We start from the raw sequence: 17837 nt of genomic DNA on the forward strand, positions 1-17837 counted from the left end.
CCTTTTCCAGTCATTTCTGATGAGCGAGCAGGTTTAGATCCTGAATCACAGCGTTTGTAAAGTGCTTAGCACACATTCAGTGCCCTGTAGGGGCCCCCACCTCCTTTTCTTCTCCCATATCCCACCTCTCCTTTCCTCTGAGACACTTAGGGCTCTGGTAGTGCCCACTTTGTATCCCAGAGGACAACCACAGGAGGAAACTCATTTAAAATGCTCTTCTCCAAATGTTTGCCTTTGAAACACATAGAAGAAAGAGCAATGCTTAGTTCAGAGGTTCTGTTTAAATTCCACTGCACTCCCAGGTCTATCTTCTGTATCGTTTGATAAGCCCCACGATACAGAGAGGTTGAGGGCAGGAGGAGAAAGGGGAGACAGAGGATGGGATGGTTGGTGGCATCACTGACTCATTGGACCTGAGTTTCAGCAAGCTCTGGGAGATGGTGAAGGATAGGGAAGCCTGATGTGCTGTGGTCCTTGGGGTCGCAAAGAGTCGGACACAACTTAGTGACTGAACAACAACAATGATACAGAGACCAGATCCTGCCCTGAGATCTTGGGATTATATTGCAGCCTGAGAAACCTAAGACATCAAGATCAGCCGTAGTGGGAGAGACATCTTCTTTGGGTCATGGGGCAAGCTTCCTCATGCACTTCAAATACCCCAGAAGCTTTCTCAAGCTTGTGTCCATTTGTAAATTGAAGGAGGCTCTGAGGTCATTGCGGCAGACAAAGTGGACCCAGCAGGTGGAGCTAGAGAGTCAGAGACATCGAAAAGCCAGAGCTGGTCCTGGGCTCTCAGGAAGACGAGGTAGGGCAGTCATCTTTGGCAAAGGTCATGTATCAGAATCCCTGAACAACTCATTAAAAAAAAAAAGACTATAAAATTCCAGATCCCATCCCTATGGAATCCAGCTGTAGGCATTAACTAATTGCCCACATAACTGTGATGTACTCCCAGTTTGGGAAGCATTGATGTAGAGATTCTGGAATGATCTAGATGTGGTCCAGGCACATAAATGTGAGCCTGTCTGAGTTGAGAGCTGTGTGCTGGTCCTCAGACCTGCGGGAGCATCAGTAACACCTGGGTGCCAATCAAAAGTGCAGACTCAGACTCCACCGCAGACCTGCTGGGTCACAACCTGCCTTCTTCACAAGAGCGAGCCCTCTGGCTGACTCAGAGGCGGGTCAGAGTATGAGGTCACAGAGAATGGGGCTTCTGGTTTACCTGGGAACCTGTCTCTGGAATGGGAGATCTGGGAGACCCAGTCTGTGCTTTGTCCTTGGCACCTCTCTGAGCCTCAGTTTCTTCATCTTTATTGTACCTCCCTCTCAAGGTTGTTAAGGGAACTAATGCCCAACTCCCATATTAGACTGTGAATTATTTGAGGCAAGGTCCATGTATTTAAAAAATTTCCCCTTGCCCAATGCCTAGCATTGAGCAGATTGGTCGTTTTGGCACACAGAATGATAGAATCCTCCAAGCAGAAGAGACTTGGTGGATTGTATAGAACAGGGGTTGCTGTGAATGGATGAGAAAGGTATGGTGAGGTTGACAGACATTTCTAGGGTAGGACACTCGTTGGAAGGACTGATGCTGAAGCTGAAACTCCCATACTTTGGCCACCTGATACAAAGAACTGGCTCATTTGAAAAGACCCTGATGCTGGGAAAGATTGAAGGCAGGAGGAGAAGGGAACAACAGAGGATGAGATGGTTGTGGCATCACCGACTCAGTGGACATGACTTTGGGTAAACTCCAGGAGTTGGGGGTGGACAGGGAAGCCTGGCGTGCTGCAGTCCATGGGGTCGCGACTGAACTGAACTGAACTGACACTCTTACTGGCACGTGGGCTTCCTGCGAGAGCGCCTGTTCTCTGTGAGTTCTCCTTCTCTTGGCTCCCCAGAGCTGAGCTCAGCTCCCTGTCTTCGTGAGGACCCCCGGCACCTCTGACCAGCCATCTCTGTACCCTCTGAGCTTCTGTGCCATGGGGTGTTGGTGTCGCTCGTCCACCCATGCCTCCTGGACTGGCCTCCTTGTATGTCCTGTCTGCGCTGTGTTTTTTCTGGAAGCTGCTGTGTTGTCTCACTGTACATTTCAAGCTCTTGGAGGGCAGGGCCAGGGTTCTTTTGGTCCTGATCTGCTCCCCAGCCCAGTACCTAGCACGGGACTGAGCGCACGATAGTCAGGGCTAACTTGCTGAGTATCTGTTACTGTTTTAAAATAGGAAATCTTTCATACATCCACGATGCAGAATAATATAATGAACATTTGCATCCCTACCACTGCTTTAAAAAAAGGATTATTGCAGTTGAAAGGCTCAATGTACCACTCTCCAATCATTTTTTCAGCAACTGTATATCTCTATGACACTCCACTGTCTGTGACATCATATGGTTATTTGTTTGATTTTGCTGCTCATCAAATGAGCATCTTAAAACCAAGGTCCAAGTCAGTCAGGAGGCTATAATTCATTCAGTTCCATTCGCTCAAGAATATTTATTAAGAGCCTTTTGTATGGCAAGAACTGTGCTAGAAACTTGGGATGCATCAGTGAACAAATCTCACCAAAACAAAACAAATAAAAAATGAAGTCTTGCTCTCATGGAGTTCACAACAGGACAATTTATAAACAATAAATATAATAAATATCTAATGTGTTAGCGTTAAAAGTGCAATGAAAAAAAAAATAGCCCACGGATCAGAGATTGTAAGGTGAGGGGGCAGACTGTAGTCAAGAGTGGCTTGTTGGGAAGGTGATATTTTGGCAAATACTTGAAGCAGATGAGAGTTGGTCACTTAATTTGTAGGGAAAGGTTTTCCCAGTGGAGAGAAAAACCAGTAAGGATCTTTGCTGTTGCTATTGCCTAAGACGGAGCATTTGGGGACCAGGAAGGAGACCAGCGTGGCTGGAATGAAATGCAAGGGAGGTGGGGCATCAGGAGGTGAAGCCAGGGCCAGGGTCGGGGGGTGGGTGGGTGGAGGAGGGAGCTTCCAGAGCTTTCCAGGCCACTGTCAGCACTTTGGCTTTTATTTTGGCCATTTCAAGGTCTGAGCTGAGCAGTGAGGTTTTCTGACCTCTTGGGTTGCAGTGTGGAGAATAGTCAGTAGGATCAGAGAAGCAAGAGGTCGATAGAGAAGGCCACTGTTGTGAATGAGAAGACAGATAAGGGGGTTTGGACTAATGGGAGAGCCGTGAAGGGGGTGATAAGTGATCAGATCCCAGACACATCCTGAAGACAGAGCTATTGGGATTTCCTGGTGAATCAGATGTTGATTGAGAGGAGAGAAGAATGCCCAAGCACCTGTAAGGCTATAGTGACCATCAACCAAGACAAGGGAAGCCGCGGGCAGAGTGGTGTGGGGGTCAGTGGAGATCTGCACGTGCTGATTTGGAGAATGCCGCTAGGTTTCCCATTTGGAGATAACGAGCAGGCAGTTGAGTATATGATTCTAGACTCTATAGAGAGGCTGAAGCTGGAGATACAGGGATACCGTAGGTATTTAAAGCCACGAGACTGAATGAGGTCACCGTAGGAGTCAGTCAGCTTGAGAAGAGGAACTCGGTCTGGTCCCTGGAGGGCAGAGGAGAGACCTGCCAGAAAACGAGAGCCAACATTGGAGCAGGAGGAACAACCAAGGGAATTTGGTGCCTTGGAGGCCAGAGGAGGAAGTGTTTTAAGGACAACAGAGTGACATGGTGTCCAACATTGTTGATGGATGAAAAGCACAAATAAAGAATGAGAAATGTCCTTTGCATTTACAACCTGGATGCTGTTGGCGACCTCGATGAAGACAGTTCTGGTGAAATTGTGGAGGAGGCGGGGGAATCAGACTAAAAGGGTTTAAGAGAGGAACAAGAATGAAACTAAAGAAAACAAGCAGAGGAGTTTGCTGGGAAGGGGACCGGAAATGGGCAGTAGCTGGCACGGGAATCCAGGGAAGAGAGGGGCTTTGCTGGGCACTGAACAGTAAGACAAGACGATAGTGTGTTTCCTTGTTGACAGAATGGGTCAATAGTGGAGATGGGAAAGTTGATGTCTTAAGAGGGGCTTCTCTCTTTCCCTGGTGTGGGGGCAGCAGGCCTACTCCCTAAAACCTGATGCACAGGCTGGTGCAGCCTCTGGGCTTTCCAGCCAGATGGGGAGAATCAGGAGCAAAGCCAGCTTCTTCCTCAGCACTGCCAGCTTGGCGTGGTCCAAGGGTGCCCCTTCCTGGCCCCGAATCAAGCCTCAGGCACCAGGAGCCCCTTCTCTGAGCTTGGAGCCTTCGTGATCCTTTCCCTGGGGAAGAGATTCCTCCCCTTCTCGGCCTTGAGACCCCCACCCACCTTCGCGGCTGAGTTCAGCTGTCGCTCCTCTGCGGCCCTCCCTGTGATCCTATCCTGTTATGCTCTCTGTTACATGGTTTTCCAGGTTGGCAGGGATCCCTTCAGAGCAGGGAACCCCCTACCCTATCTCTGGGTCCCCAGCCTCCGGCCCAGGGGAAGGTGTTTTTTCCCAAGAATGGGGCTGCATCCTGTAAGAGCAGGTGCGTGGTCCCCTCACTCGGGTCCCAAGGAGGAGGCACCTACTTCTGTGGAGCTCTGGCTTATTCCCTCTTTGTTTCTAAAGTGAAGTCATCATTCAAACAGGCAGCCCCGCAAACCCCAGGCTCCCCGTGTGCGCCCCGAGGCCAGCCCCCTGCACATCCCAGAGGCCTCGCCCAGCTCCTGTGTTTTGGCAACCCTGGGCTCTGACTTCCCTCCAGACTGGGGCAGCAGCAGCTCCTGGGGGCTGGTAGCCAAGCTGGGGTTGGGGGCAGGAAGGAGAGCCCCCGGCCACTCTGGGCCCCACCAGGCTTTGGCTCCTGCTTCTCACTGCCTTGGCTTGAAAGCCTGGCCAGCTAGAGGAGTCTGCACATCACAACCAAGGAATTTGGCCTGTTTTCTCAGCCCTAGGAAGCTGGCATTCGCTGAAGCTCGGTGACCTGCTGGTTTCTTTCTTGCTTGTTGTTGATAGTGACGAGGCTTGGCCTGGGGACAGGGAAAGGCCACCATCACAGGCAGGCTGAATGGAGGGGCTCTTGGTTGGCCATCTTGCTGGCTGAAAAACCTCTCCCACCTTATTAGCTTCTTCACTGTGGGCACCTGGCAGAGCCTGGTACCAAGCCCTTCCTGTGCCCACCCCAATTACAACCCCTCCTGCCCATCTCCCCAGGCCAGCAGCAAGCCCCTCTCCAGGGTCCAGTCCACCCCCAGGGGGAGGGTTATCATGCTTCTCTCAGCTTTGAGTGATATCCCAGCCTGGAAGCGCCCAGCTTTGCCTGCAGTCCTGGCCAGGGTGTAGGCAGCTGGATGGTCAGAGCGCATCACTGTGTCCAGCACTTAAACAACTGAGCTGTCAGTTTCTCTTGAGCAACAATCTTTCCATCCAATGCCCACCTCCCTGCATGGGTGTGTGCTAAGTTGCTTCAGTCTTATTCTTTTTGACCTCGTGTACTGTAGCGCGCCAGGCCACTCTGTCTATGGAATTCTCCAGCCAAGAATACTTGAGTGGGTTGACATGCCCTCCTCCAGGGGTTCTTCCTGACCCAGGGATCAAACCTGCATCTCTGATGTACCCTGCGTTGGCAGGCGGATTCTTTACCACAAGCGCCACCTGGGAAGCCCACCCACCTCCCCCTGCAGGTCCCAGGTGCACAGGGATGTGGAAGTCTGTCTTCTGGGTCAGTTCGGTGCCTGGTGCTCTGGGACAGGGCTGGAGGCAGGGCTGGAGTCCTTGGGGCACAGCGTGTCCTGCCCTGTCCTGATTCTTCTGCCGTCACCTCCGCTTGTCCGCTGCCCGTGCCCCAGCCTGGCAGGGGGCCAGCGGTCTCAGGAGACCAGATGCTTTCGTAGAAGGAACTCAGTGTACGCAGGGTCAAGAGGCTTTCTCCGGGTTCTTTATGTAAACGTCCGCTGCTGTGACTGGCTCCCACCTCTCCCGCCCCTTCTAGGAACAGCAAGAACAGAGTCATGTGGATCTAATGTCTTCAGGGGCAGCAGTTGCTTCACCTTCTTGGTGGTTGTTTCTGCACAGAAACCCGCCCACTTTTGAATTGGTGGATCAGGTTCTGATTCTTTTCCCCCAAACATGCCCTCTGACCTTACTCTCCACCATTCCCCCCCTCCCATTATAAACTGTTTTTCCCACAGAGCAACTGAATTTGCTGAGTGTATTTAATCTGTGGACACTGTGGGTAAAAGGTTTGCTCTGTTTATTCTCTCTAAAGGCTGTTTGTATCTTAAAAGATGAGCTTATTAATTCAGACAAATATTTGAATTGGCAGGACTGTATTATTGTGTCTCTTTAAAAAAAAGTATATCTACATAAAACCTTTCTAAGGGGCACTTGCTTGCTGAGGCCAAGTCATGATTTGTAGTGGAAAAGAATAAAGTGTGTTATAAGTTGACTTGTGCTCTGCTTTGGGAGAACTAACAAAGTTTGATTTCATGGGCCGTGCAATTTCCAATCCTTTGGGGAAACCCTGCCAGGGTTGGATGTCACCTCACCCTCCACCACCTCCGTCACTTAAGGGGTCTGAGTTGCTGGAGGATGTTCAGGAGAAAGATGATTAAACAGAGAGAATATAGAAACTGAAGTTCCACCCTGCTTCCCCATGGCCATGGGTCATGAGCTTTGACATATGAAATGCAAAGCCTTTGGGGAATCGCTCTCTACTGTGTTGAGAAACTATAAGTGCTATTAATATAAATATGGTCTGTGTGCCAGCTGACCACACCTGAGGTTACATCATTCACTCATTCTCTCATTCAGACATTCAACATAATGGTCATTGAGTGGCCACATGTACTGGGCTCTAAACAGAAAGAAGAGTAAGCTGGTGGCTGGTCTTAGGGAGCTCCCAGTCCAGTGGGGGACAGGCAGGCAAGGCAAGTTGAGAGGTGTGGTGTTAAGAACAAGGGGTTAGGGAAATGCTGACGTGGAAACGATTGATGGCACCTGCAGGAGCTGGGTCAGGCAGCACAAGACAGATGGAGGGTGAGTAGGCAGGGGGTCAGTTGGACAGAATGATCTAGGGCACAGCCGACAGGCTGTGTGGCCTTGGGAAAATCCCTCAGCCTTTCTGAAACTTGGCTTCTCCAATAAAAACCAGGATGGTGATACCCACAACACTTAGAGAGGAATGATGAGAATTTGAATGTAGGAAGCACCTGGTGCGGCACGGGACACACAGTACGTGTGTGTTGTGATTCCACTCTAATCTCTGAATCACTCAAGCAATCAAGGCTTAGTCACCTTCGCAATTGTCCTAATGATGAACTCAGTACCTAGACAGGGCAGGGCAGGTAGGAAATAATTAGTGACCAGACGTGACTAATCTTGTGCTCGCCGGTTTCTCTGCTCTGAACTGCAACAGCGCTCTTCTGGAGAAGGAAATGGTCACCCACTCCAGTATTCTTGCCTAGAGTATCCTGTGGACAGAGGAGCCTGGTGGGCTGCCATCTACGGGGTTGCAGAGAGTTGGACATGACTGAAGTGACTTAGCAGCAGCAGCCAACAGCACTTAAGCTTGTTCACAGCCCCTGGCAGAGGAGACAGGCACAGTGGACTCAGCACCAGTGAGAAGCTTCACCGGACCTCAATTCTGTCATTAAATTACACGTACTGGTCACCATCATAATAATATGACATTTATTCAATGTGTGCTATGAAGCTGTTTTGGGGCTAAGTGCTTGAAGTTTATTTACATTCAATCCTTATCATAACAATGTAGTTTCAGCCCCATTTTACAGGTGAAAAAGTTGAAGCACAGAAAAGTTAAAGGACTAGATCAAGGTCACACAGATAGTCTGTGATGGATCTAGGATTTGAGCTGGTCGGATTCTAGAATCTGTTTTAGTCACCCTGTAAAAAAATACTTGACATGCTAATTGGTGTATCCAAGGCTGATGTGTCCCTTCTGGTTGGTTGGATGTCTCTTTGGTTTGGGCAGTGGCTGTACTAAAACTGTTTCTCAACTATTTTGTATAATCTCCCTGGTTCAGTCTCGTACCTCATCGCCATAGCACAGACAGACGAGTTCTGTTTTCATTCATTTTTACCACCCTCCCTCCCTCCGTCCTAGGCTTCCCTGGTGGCTCAGCTGGTAAAGAATCCGCCTGCAATGTGGAGATCTGGGTTTGATCCTTGGGTTGGGAAGTTCCCCTGGAGAAGGGAAAGGCTACCCATTCCTGTATTCTGGCCTGGAGAATGCCATGGACTGTACAGTCCATGGGGTCGCAAAGAGTCAGACATGACTGAGTGACTTTCACTTCACTCCCTCTGTCCCAGACTTCCTGTGGCTCCTTCCACTAGTCTCTCCATTCAGACTTGAATTGCTGCCTTGCCTTCCCTGGGGGATGGTATGATAGGAAACGTGGTTGACTGGCCCCCAAGGTTGGAGACCACACCTGTTATTTCTGCCCCAGGATGTCCCCTGAATGAGTTACTGAACACACAGGTATCATCATCTGCTCAGTGAAAAGGGATTTCAAGATTGTGTGGTTTGGGGAAATGCTGCATTTTATATTCCCTTTAGGAGACTGACAGCATTCAATGAGGTAGTAAGGGTGCTAAGAAGCTATGCTGGAATAAATCTTTATCTCTGTTTTATCTGATGTTTCCAGATTTATCTGCCCCACCTCAGAACTGGTTTTTGCCTGGGCTTCCCTGGTGGCTCAGATAGTAAAGTATATGCCTGCAATGCAGGAGACCCAGGTTCTGTCTCTGGGTTGGGAAGATCCCCTGGAGAAGGGAATGGCAACCCACTCCAGTATTCTTGTCTGGAGAATTCCTCTGACAGAGGAGCCTGGCCGGCTACAGTCCACAGGTTCACAGAGAGTCGGACACAATTAAGCAACCTTCACTTTTCACTTTCTGGCCAACCCAGGAGAAGTCCTTGGGGAAGACTGTCATGTGTGCGGGGTAGAGTGGGGCGGCTTGGCTCGGAGCTGCTGCTCATGGGCTGGACTGAGAGCTCTCACTGGGCTTCAGGTGCCCCAGGAGCCCAGAGGCACTACCTTGAGAGCCCTGGGCTCTCAGCTTGGCCTGATTCTTTCCAGGTCCCTAGATTCCTGGCATTGCCCCAGGCTTTGTACCAAGTCTTGCTTCTCTCTGGATCCCTGGCTCCTGGCATAGTGCATAGCAAACAGTGGGTGCTCCATAATTGCCTGTATTGAATGAATTCTCCATTAGAACCAGCTAATTAGAGGTTATGTCCTTCTTCTCCATCAAACCTTATCCTTGGATAGACACACACATGTGTGTGTTGATAGGTCCGTGTGGGCCCTTCTCAAAAATAGGCAAGGAGGCGTGTATGCACTGGGACTGGATTCCACACGAGAGAGTTATCCTCATCGTTTTGCCACAAATACACACATGCAGACACACAGAAACTAAGAAGACACACAGGAAAACACACAGAAGCACAAACTGGGTTCAGTTCAGTTTGGTCGTTCAGTCGTGTCATGGACTGCAGCACGCCAGGCCTCCCTGTCCATCACCAGCTCCCGGAGTTCACGCAAACTCATGTGCATCAAGTTGGTGATGCCATCCAACCACCTCATCCTCTGTCGTCCCCTTCTCCTCCCCCCCTTCAATCTCTCCCAGAATCAGGGTCTTTTCCAATGAGTCAACTCTTCACATCAGGTGGCCAAAGTATTGGAGTTTCAGCTTCAATATCAGTCCTTCCAATGAATATTCAGGACTGATTTCCTTTAGGATGGACTGGTTGGATCTCCTTGCAATCCAAGGGATATAAGCAAAACATAGACATGTTTGCAGAAGTAAGCACGATCACTGTTTTCCACCAGAAAACGATGCAAGGATGTAGTTTTGTGTATAAACAAACAGGGAAACACAACCCAGACCCCTCCCCCAGACACACATCCTCTATCACGGCTATTTATGTATCCCTCCAAGGAAAATGCTTCACAATGTAGGGCCTTCATCCAACGACTGTCTCATTACAGCTTGTGATTTTGTGGGTCAGGATTCAGGCAGGACTTGGCTGGGTGATGCTTCACCTCCTCACATGATGACTCGGTGAAATTGACTGCTGGACAGGCTGGCCTGGAAGGACCACACCGGCTTCTCTCACGTGTCTGGTGGCTCGGTGGGGGTGGCTAGAAGGTGGGGCCAAGCCGGGACTGTGGCCAGGAGGGCCTACAGGGCCTCTGGGATGGGACATCTCAGGGTAGTCAAGCCTCTCACATCATAGCTGGCATCTCCCACAAAGAGCATCACAAAATGTGGAGGGGGTGCAGGAAGGTTTTTTACCACCTCGGGAGTTGAAGGATGTCATTTGTCCTCCACATTACTGAGCAAGCAAGTCTGTCAGACTTGCTCAGATGTTTTTAAAAATTTTTCTTAAACATACCTCACTGTTAATAAGGTGTGGAGTGAATGCCCTGTGCCAGTATTACCAGGTAATAATGCCAGTATTACCATTGCCCACAATGGACTTTGATAAAACCCATTTCCTTACACCCCAAAAATTACATTTTGTTGTTATTTAGGCTCTAAGTTGTGTCCAACTCTTTGCAACCCCTGGACTGTAGCACACCAGGCTTCCCTGTCCTTCACTATTTCCTGGAGTTTGCTCAAATTCATGTCCATTGAATTAGTAAATTGCTATTTTCAAAACATACTGAACTCCCAATACTTGCGAAAGTATTCCATGCAACATTTTCCCATCATTCTTTAAACCTGAACTTATATTATTAATATACATCAGTGGAGGATGTTAAAATGAAATCATTGAAACAAATTATGACTGTACAAATCAAAATACCAGTAGTAAATAATAGACAGAGTATTTTACTTACACTATATTACCTATTGCCTTGCAATCTGAAACATTACAAACAAAAATAACAGAAATTATCACATGGAATGAATAAGAAGTCTCGCTCAGATTTAAGGGGAGGGCTGCCAGATTTCACTTGTCAATGGCAGCAAAGAATTTGAGGCCATCTGTAATCAGACACACACACACACACTCACACACGCACGCACACACACACACACACACACACACACCCACACACCCACACACCCACACACCCACCCCTTCCCCTGTTAAGCACACCACTGCAACTACAGCTGGACTTGAAACAGTGGCAGCTGTGCATTATTACCTTAGGAGGCTAAGGTAAGAGTCTGCTGGCGTCACTCCTTTCAGTGGAGGTTTCTGTCCTAGAAGTTACATCTCAAGCAGTTGCAGGACCACCTTCATCTTCCCTTAAGATCATGAAAATCAAATCGTCCGCAGCCCCACTCAGAGAAGGCAGTGGCACCCCACCCCAGTACTCTTGCCTGGAATATCCCATGGACGGAGGAGCCTGGTAGGCTGCAATCCATGGGGTCACAAAGAGTTGGACACGAATGAGGGACTTCATTTTCACTTTTCACTTTCATGCGTTGGAGAAGGAAATGGCAACCCACTCCAGTGTTCTTGCCTGGAGAATCCCAGGGATGGAGGAGCCTGGTGGGCTGCCGTCTATGGGGTTGCACAGAGTCGGACACGACTGAAGCGACTTAGCAGCAGCAGCAGCAGCAACAGCAGCAGCAGCCCCACTCTCGTATCAGTTGTCTGCAATGCAAATGGAGTGATGTTGGAGCTCTCAGGTCAAATCCCAGCAACCCCTGCTTGCTAGCTGTGTGACCTTGGCCACGTTCCTCGACATTCTGAGCTCCAGTGTCCTCCTCTGTATGTTGAAGAAGTGACACTTCTCTTGCGTTCAACACGTGTCTATTGACCACCTTTCAGGGGATGCCGTGGTGAGAACCACAGGTACTGTCCCTGATGGATGTCTTGAGCTGGAGAATGACACCAACAGTTGTAACTTTGCCAACTGTGCTAAGTGCTGGAAAGGAAAGATGGGGGTGCCATTAGGGGATGAGCGATCAGGGAGTGCAGTCAGGATAGAACCGCTGTTAAGGAGGCCAGGAACCATTCTCTGAGATGGTACTTGGTGTGGTCTGGGGGATCCGTAGCAGCTCACCAGTTGAAATGTGTCTTGGGCTGAGGAAACAGCATATGCCCAGGCCCTGTGGCTGGATGGAATCTATTGAATAGGAGAGGCGGAAAAGCCCAGTGTGAGTGGGTCAGAGATCGAAGGGCCTGGGTGGGAGGTGAGACTGGACAGGTGGGTAGAAACTACGTTCATCATGTTAAGAAAGAGTTTAAAAATTGTATGTGCTCATTCGTGTCTGACTCTTTTGCAACCCCATGGACTGTAGCCCACCAGGCTCCTCTTTCTTTCCTGGGCAAGAATACTGGAGTGAGTTGCCATTTCCTTCCCCAGGGGATCTTCTCAACCCAAGGATCGAACCTGAGACTCTTGCCTGGGTCTCCTGCATTGGCAGGCAGATTCTTTACCACTTGATACATTTTATATATTGACTTGAATGACTTTACTCATGGAGGTTAAATGACCAGATTGTGTTTCAGGAAGCTCCCCTTGGCTACAGCATGAAGAGTGAACTATAGAGCGGCAAGAGGAAATGGGGACAGACCCATTAGGAGGCAGAATAGTGACCTCACCCCAAAGGTGTCCATGTCCTGATCCCCAGAAACTGTGAATATGTTAATTACATGGCAGAAAAGAATTAAGGTTGCAGATGGAATTAAGATTACTCATCACTGACCTTAAAATAGGGAGTTATCCTGGATTATCCAGGTGTGCCTGGTATAATCCCATGAACTCAGAGAATGGGTCAGAGACATGAAATCTCAGAGGCACCTGACCTGCCCTCGGGAGCTTTGAAGATGGAGGAAGTGTTATTAATCTTGTGTTGTAGTTGAAGAAACTGAATTTCTGAGATGTGAAGTGACCTACCTAGGACTAAGCATTAGTTAAGTATTATAACCAGGGCTTAGATCCAGTTCTCTTGATTACAGATCTTCTTTCCATTTCTATACTCTTCTAAGGAACCCGGGGGATCCAGGTAGAGGCTAACTGGGTCCCATTCCAGCTCCACCTACAGTGTCCTCCTCTTCACCCATCTTCTCCCACCAGGGCAAACCCTTCCTTACCCTCTTCCCTTATTTTGAGTTGTGCTAACAGAGGGGGCTGAGCTGAGGAAGACAGGAGTCATGCCATTGGAATCATGATGTGGGCAGGCACGCGCATTTAAGCTTATAGAATTTTGGAGATAAAGAGCCCTTGGGAATCACTTAGTATAATAATTCTGCCCTTTGGTTTCTATTTCAGGTGCTCTCTACTATATAACGATTAATGTAGTCAAGTGAGCAGCAAATCAACACAGCATAAAGGAAAAGAGTAGAAACATGTCTATCTCCTATCTATTATCCTGTCTATATTTACTATGTCCATTCTCCAAACCATTTCTCCATGTTCTATGTCTATCTAGCTATCTACCTGTCTTTTCATATCTATTTCTGCATATATCAAAGGACAAAAGATGGTTCAAAACATAACAGAATCTCTGTCTTGATCAGCTCAGGCTGTTGTTGCAAAAATACCACAGACTGGGTGGCTTAAACAACAGAAGTTTAAGTCTCATAGTTCTGGAGGCTGAAGTCCAAGGCTTGGGTGCCAGCAGAGTTTGGTTCAGTGGGAGCCCTGCCCCTAGCTTGTAGATGGCAACCTTCCTGATGTACCCTTACAGGGCAGAGAGAGCTCATTTTTGTCCTGTCTCTTTTAAGGGCACTAATTCCATTGCAAGGGCTCCACCCTTATGACCTTATTACATGTCAAAGCCCTCCCTCCACATAATATCCTACTGGGGATTAGAGCTTCAAATTTGAATTTTAAGCAGGGTGAGGGTGGACACGAACAGTCAGTCCATGGTGGTTCCATACATTTAAATTAAGTGAGGAAGAAAAGGGAAAAGGAGGTAGAGGCAAAAAAAAAAAAAAAAAGAGCCAAGAATGAGGCTAACACAAATGTGAATATGATAGAGTTTGGCTTATTTACAAGGAGAAACATGGACATGGAAGTGTGGCCCTGGCCCCCAGTGCCTAAGGAGGGACCTGAGCAATCACACACTTCCTGGTGCGAATAAGGAGAAAGCAAACCAGCTGTTCAGAAGACGTTTGCCGGCTCCTGACATCCAGTCTCCCATGTTATGATCAGCATCCAGGATTAGCAGCTAATATTTGTGCATTACTGTTTCACACGGTGTTATCTCTTTTCATTCTTACATCAGCTCCAGAACTATTTTATTGTTCTCGTATTGTTTGCTTCTTTTTACAGACGAGAAGATTGGGGCTTAGGAAGGTTAAATTCCTCCCTAAAGGCCATACAGTTCTTAGTGGGAGAATGGGGGTTCAAACCCAAGTTCGTTTCTGGCTTCCCCCATGGTTGCTAACCGCTTGATGCTCAGGGTCCATTGGCTGGGCTTCAAATTTTGTGTTAGAATTTTGAATGACAGCAAATAACTGTGGGAGTAGAGTGAGAAAATTTTCTTCTTAGCTTTGAGAGAAACTTGTTGAAATACACGGGTTCACCATTTTTGGTGTTCTTGTATATATATTTAATCTTTGAAATCTAACCAAACTCTTGGGGGATCAGAATCATTGCTCCCATGGCAGTAAAAATATATATCTGGTATCTAACGTGAAACTTCCTTTGTAATCGGGATCAAATCCAAGCACTGTGAATTTAAACTGCTGCCCGCCTTCCTAACCTATCTCGTGAGTGTAAATTCAGTGCAACTATTGTACCTGGTTGGCGCTGGTGGGCATGTGACTGTGTTTGTGCCCTTGAGGAATCTGAGTTGGATAGCACAGAACATCTGAATCCAAGGAGTATGGTTTTTGCCACGTGCTATAATAATCCACAGGAGATGAAGTGGAGGTGGTAGCTGGATTTCAAGAAGCATTTCAAATGCATTGATTGGTTGAAACCAGGACTGAAACAGTTACTATATTAAGCAATTTATAGATGAAGAAACCAATCGCCTCGCCCCACTTTCCCAACCAGCGTCTGGACTTGGGTCGAATCCCTAACTCACATCTGCTTCCTTCCCAGTTTCTCTCTTAGGGGAAGCTCTGTCCTTTTTATTCCAGATGTCCCAGAATACTCAAGTAGTCCTCTCCAAATTTATCCTTCCAATTTCCCTCACTTAGTTAATGACAATGTCATCTACCTGGTCACCCAGGCCACCCAGGTCACCCAGAAAATTCTGTCATCCATAGAATCTCCCTCTTCACTCACCTGACCAGTCGGAGTCTCTCACCAAGTCTGGGGGCCTCGCCCACAGGCAGGACTCACAGCCACCCCTTTCTCTTCAACCCCTACCCCGTCACCACCTGCCTTCACACGCTGTACCTTTTGCTAAAATCGTCTTAAGAAACAAACAAACAAAAAACCAAAAACCCCAGAAATTCCCTGGCAGTCCAGTGATTAGGACCCTAAGCTTTCACTGCCGAGGTGTGCGTGCATGCTCGGTCGCTCAATCATATCTGACTCTTGGCAACCCCATGGACGGTCGCCCACCAGGCTCTTCTATCCATGGGATTATCCTGGCAACAACACTGGAACAGGTTGCCACTTCCTCCTCCAGTGGATTTTCTTGACCCAGGATGGAATTAGCATCTCCTGCATGTACTGCATTAGCAGGCAGATTCTTTACCACTGAGCCACTTGGGAAGACCTCACTGCCGAGGGCGTGGGTTCAGTCTCTGGCTGGGACCTAAGATCCTGCAAGCCATGTGGCTCAGTCACACACACACACACACACACACACACACCCTTTAAATGTGCTTCTTTGCCTCCAAAATACATGTCAGAGCAATTACGTAAAACACAGTTCTGACCATCCTGCCCGTCGCCATCCCCTCTTGTGTACAATGATTGTTCTCAAATTGTGTTCTCTGGGGACTTCCCTAATGGTCCAGTGGTTAGGACTCTTCACTTCCAGTGAAATGGGGCACAGGTTCGATCCCTAGTGAGGAAACTAAGGTCCCACATGCTGTCCGGTATGGCCAAAAAAACAAAAACCAAAATAAACCCCATGTTCTCTGAAGCCAGGGTTCTGTAGCCAAGACTGGGGACTCCAGTCCTCTTCCCTGAAATGACCATAATGTTCCCCTTCTACTTATATACAGGCTTCTGCAAAAAATTTGGTTTAAGGGGGGCATAACAATTTGGAGAAGGCAATGGCACCCCACTCCAGGGCTCTTGCCTGGAAAATCCGATGGACGGAGGAGCCTGGTAGGCTGCAGTCCATGGGGTTGCGAAGAGTTGGACACGACTGAGCGACTTCACTTTCATTTTTCATTTTCATGCATTGGAGAAGGAAATGGCAACCCACTCCAGTGTTCTTGCCTGGACAATCCCAGGGACGGGGGAGCCTGGTGGGCTGCTGTCTATGGGGTTGCACAGAGTCGGACATGACTGAAGCGACTTAGCAGCAGCAACAATTTTTAAAAAATAGCTCCAGTCTATCCATGTCTCCTGACCACAGACCAGCCCAGGCCCCTCCATGTCTCTTGCACATGATGGAATGTTCTCCAGTCATGAGTGCTCCTGGCTGTTCCCCAAACATATGTGTGCTGCCTCTGTTTCCTTGAATACGCCTTCTTTGCTTGGGATAGACTCTCCCTCTCCTCTCTCCTCTGAGAGCCCCACTCACCCTTCAGGAGCAGCTCAGATGTCACCTTCTGAGGACGGCGTGGAGCCATCCTGATATATCCCACAGGCAAACTGTTGGCCCCTCCCCCACCCACCCGACCCCAGCTGTGTCTTGATGGTGGCCACGGCCATGGAAACCTTTTCTGCATGTCTTCCTGCCCACTCACCCCTACTAGATCATGAATGATAGACTTCCGTGTGGCTATCATAGACTTACCTGTAGCTCAAATGGTGAAGAATCTGCCTGCTAAGGCAGGAGACCAAGGTTCGCTCCCCAGGTTGGGACGTTCCTCTGGAGAAGGGAATGGCAATCCACTCCAGTATTCTTGCCTGGAGAATTCCATGGCAGAGAACCCTGGTGGGCTACAGTTCCTGGGGTTGCAAAGAGTCGGACACGACTGAGTGACTAACACAGTCCACAGATCATGAATGACTCAAAGGACAAGATTTAGATTTTACTCGTCTTTGTGTTCCCACTACCTAGCAAAGTGCTTGGCCCCTGGGAGAAACTCAATAAACCAGGAGGCAAAGCAACGCCATTAATGATCAGCCCGGCAACAATGCAAGCCAGAAAAGCTAAATGCCTCAGATGAGTAGTAGGTGGGGTGACAGGGCAGGGGGATGACGGGGTGAGGGGAGCAGGAGCGAGGGCCTTCAAGGGTGGTTGATTCTGGACTGCTGTAATTGAATTCAGAATACAGGTGTTTTTAAGTACAGCTTAAGGAATAATTTAAGGCCCATGAAAACTCAACATGTCTCTTAGGCTGGGAACTCTAACTGGGATCCCTGTGGGAAAAGCAGATAGTGCGGGTCCTACTCGGAGAAGGCAATGGCACCCCACTCCAGTACTCTTGCCTGGAAAATCCCATGCGTGGAGGAGCCTGGTGGATTGCAGTCCATGGGGTCACTAAGAGTCCGACATGACTGAGTGACTTCACTTTCACTTTTCACTTTCATGTATTGGAGAAGGAATTGGCAACCCACTCAGTGTTCTTGCCTGGAGAATCCCAGGGACGGGGGAACCTGGTGCGCTGCTGTCTATGGGGTTGCACAGAGTTGGACACGACTGAAGTGACTTAGCAGCAGCAGCAGCAGCGGGTCCTACTCGCTTGGATAATTTCACACCAACAGTCTCAGCAGCTCGTCTGTGTGTGAGGCTATGCCCCTTCACCTGAGTGGATTCCGTTAATGCTCACAACACACCTGTCCATT

General features: G+C 48.7%; 1 protein-coding gene across 2 annotated transcripts in view; it reads left to right on the top strand.

Annotated features, from left to right (window-relative positions):
- Positions 1-17837, top strand: part of LPIN1 (lipin 1) — a 127602-nt gene that overhangs the window by 16245 nt on the left and 93520 nt on the right. The gene's annotated exons all lie outside the window — the stretch shown is intronic.

The sequence above is a fragment of the Ovis aries genome, chromosome 3, assembly GCF_016772045.2.
Source record: "Ovis aries strain OAR_USU_Benz2616 breed Rambouillet chromosome 3, ARS-UI_Ramb_v3.0, whole genome shotgun sequence".
NCBI lineage: Eukaryota > Metazoa > Chordata > Mammalia > Artiodactyla > Bovidae > Ovis > Ovis aries.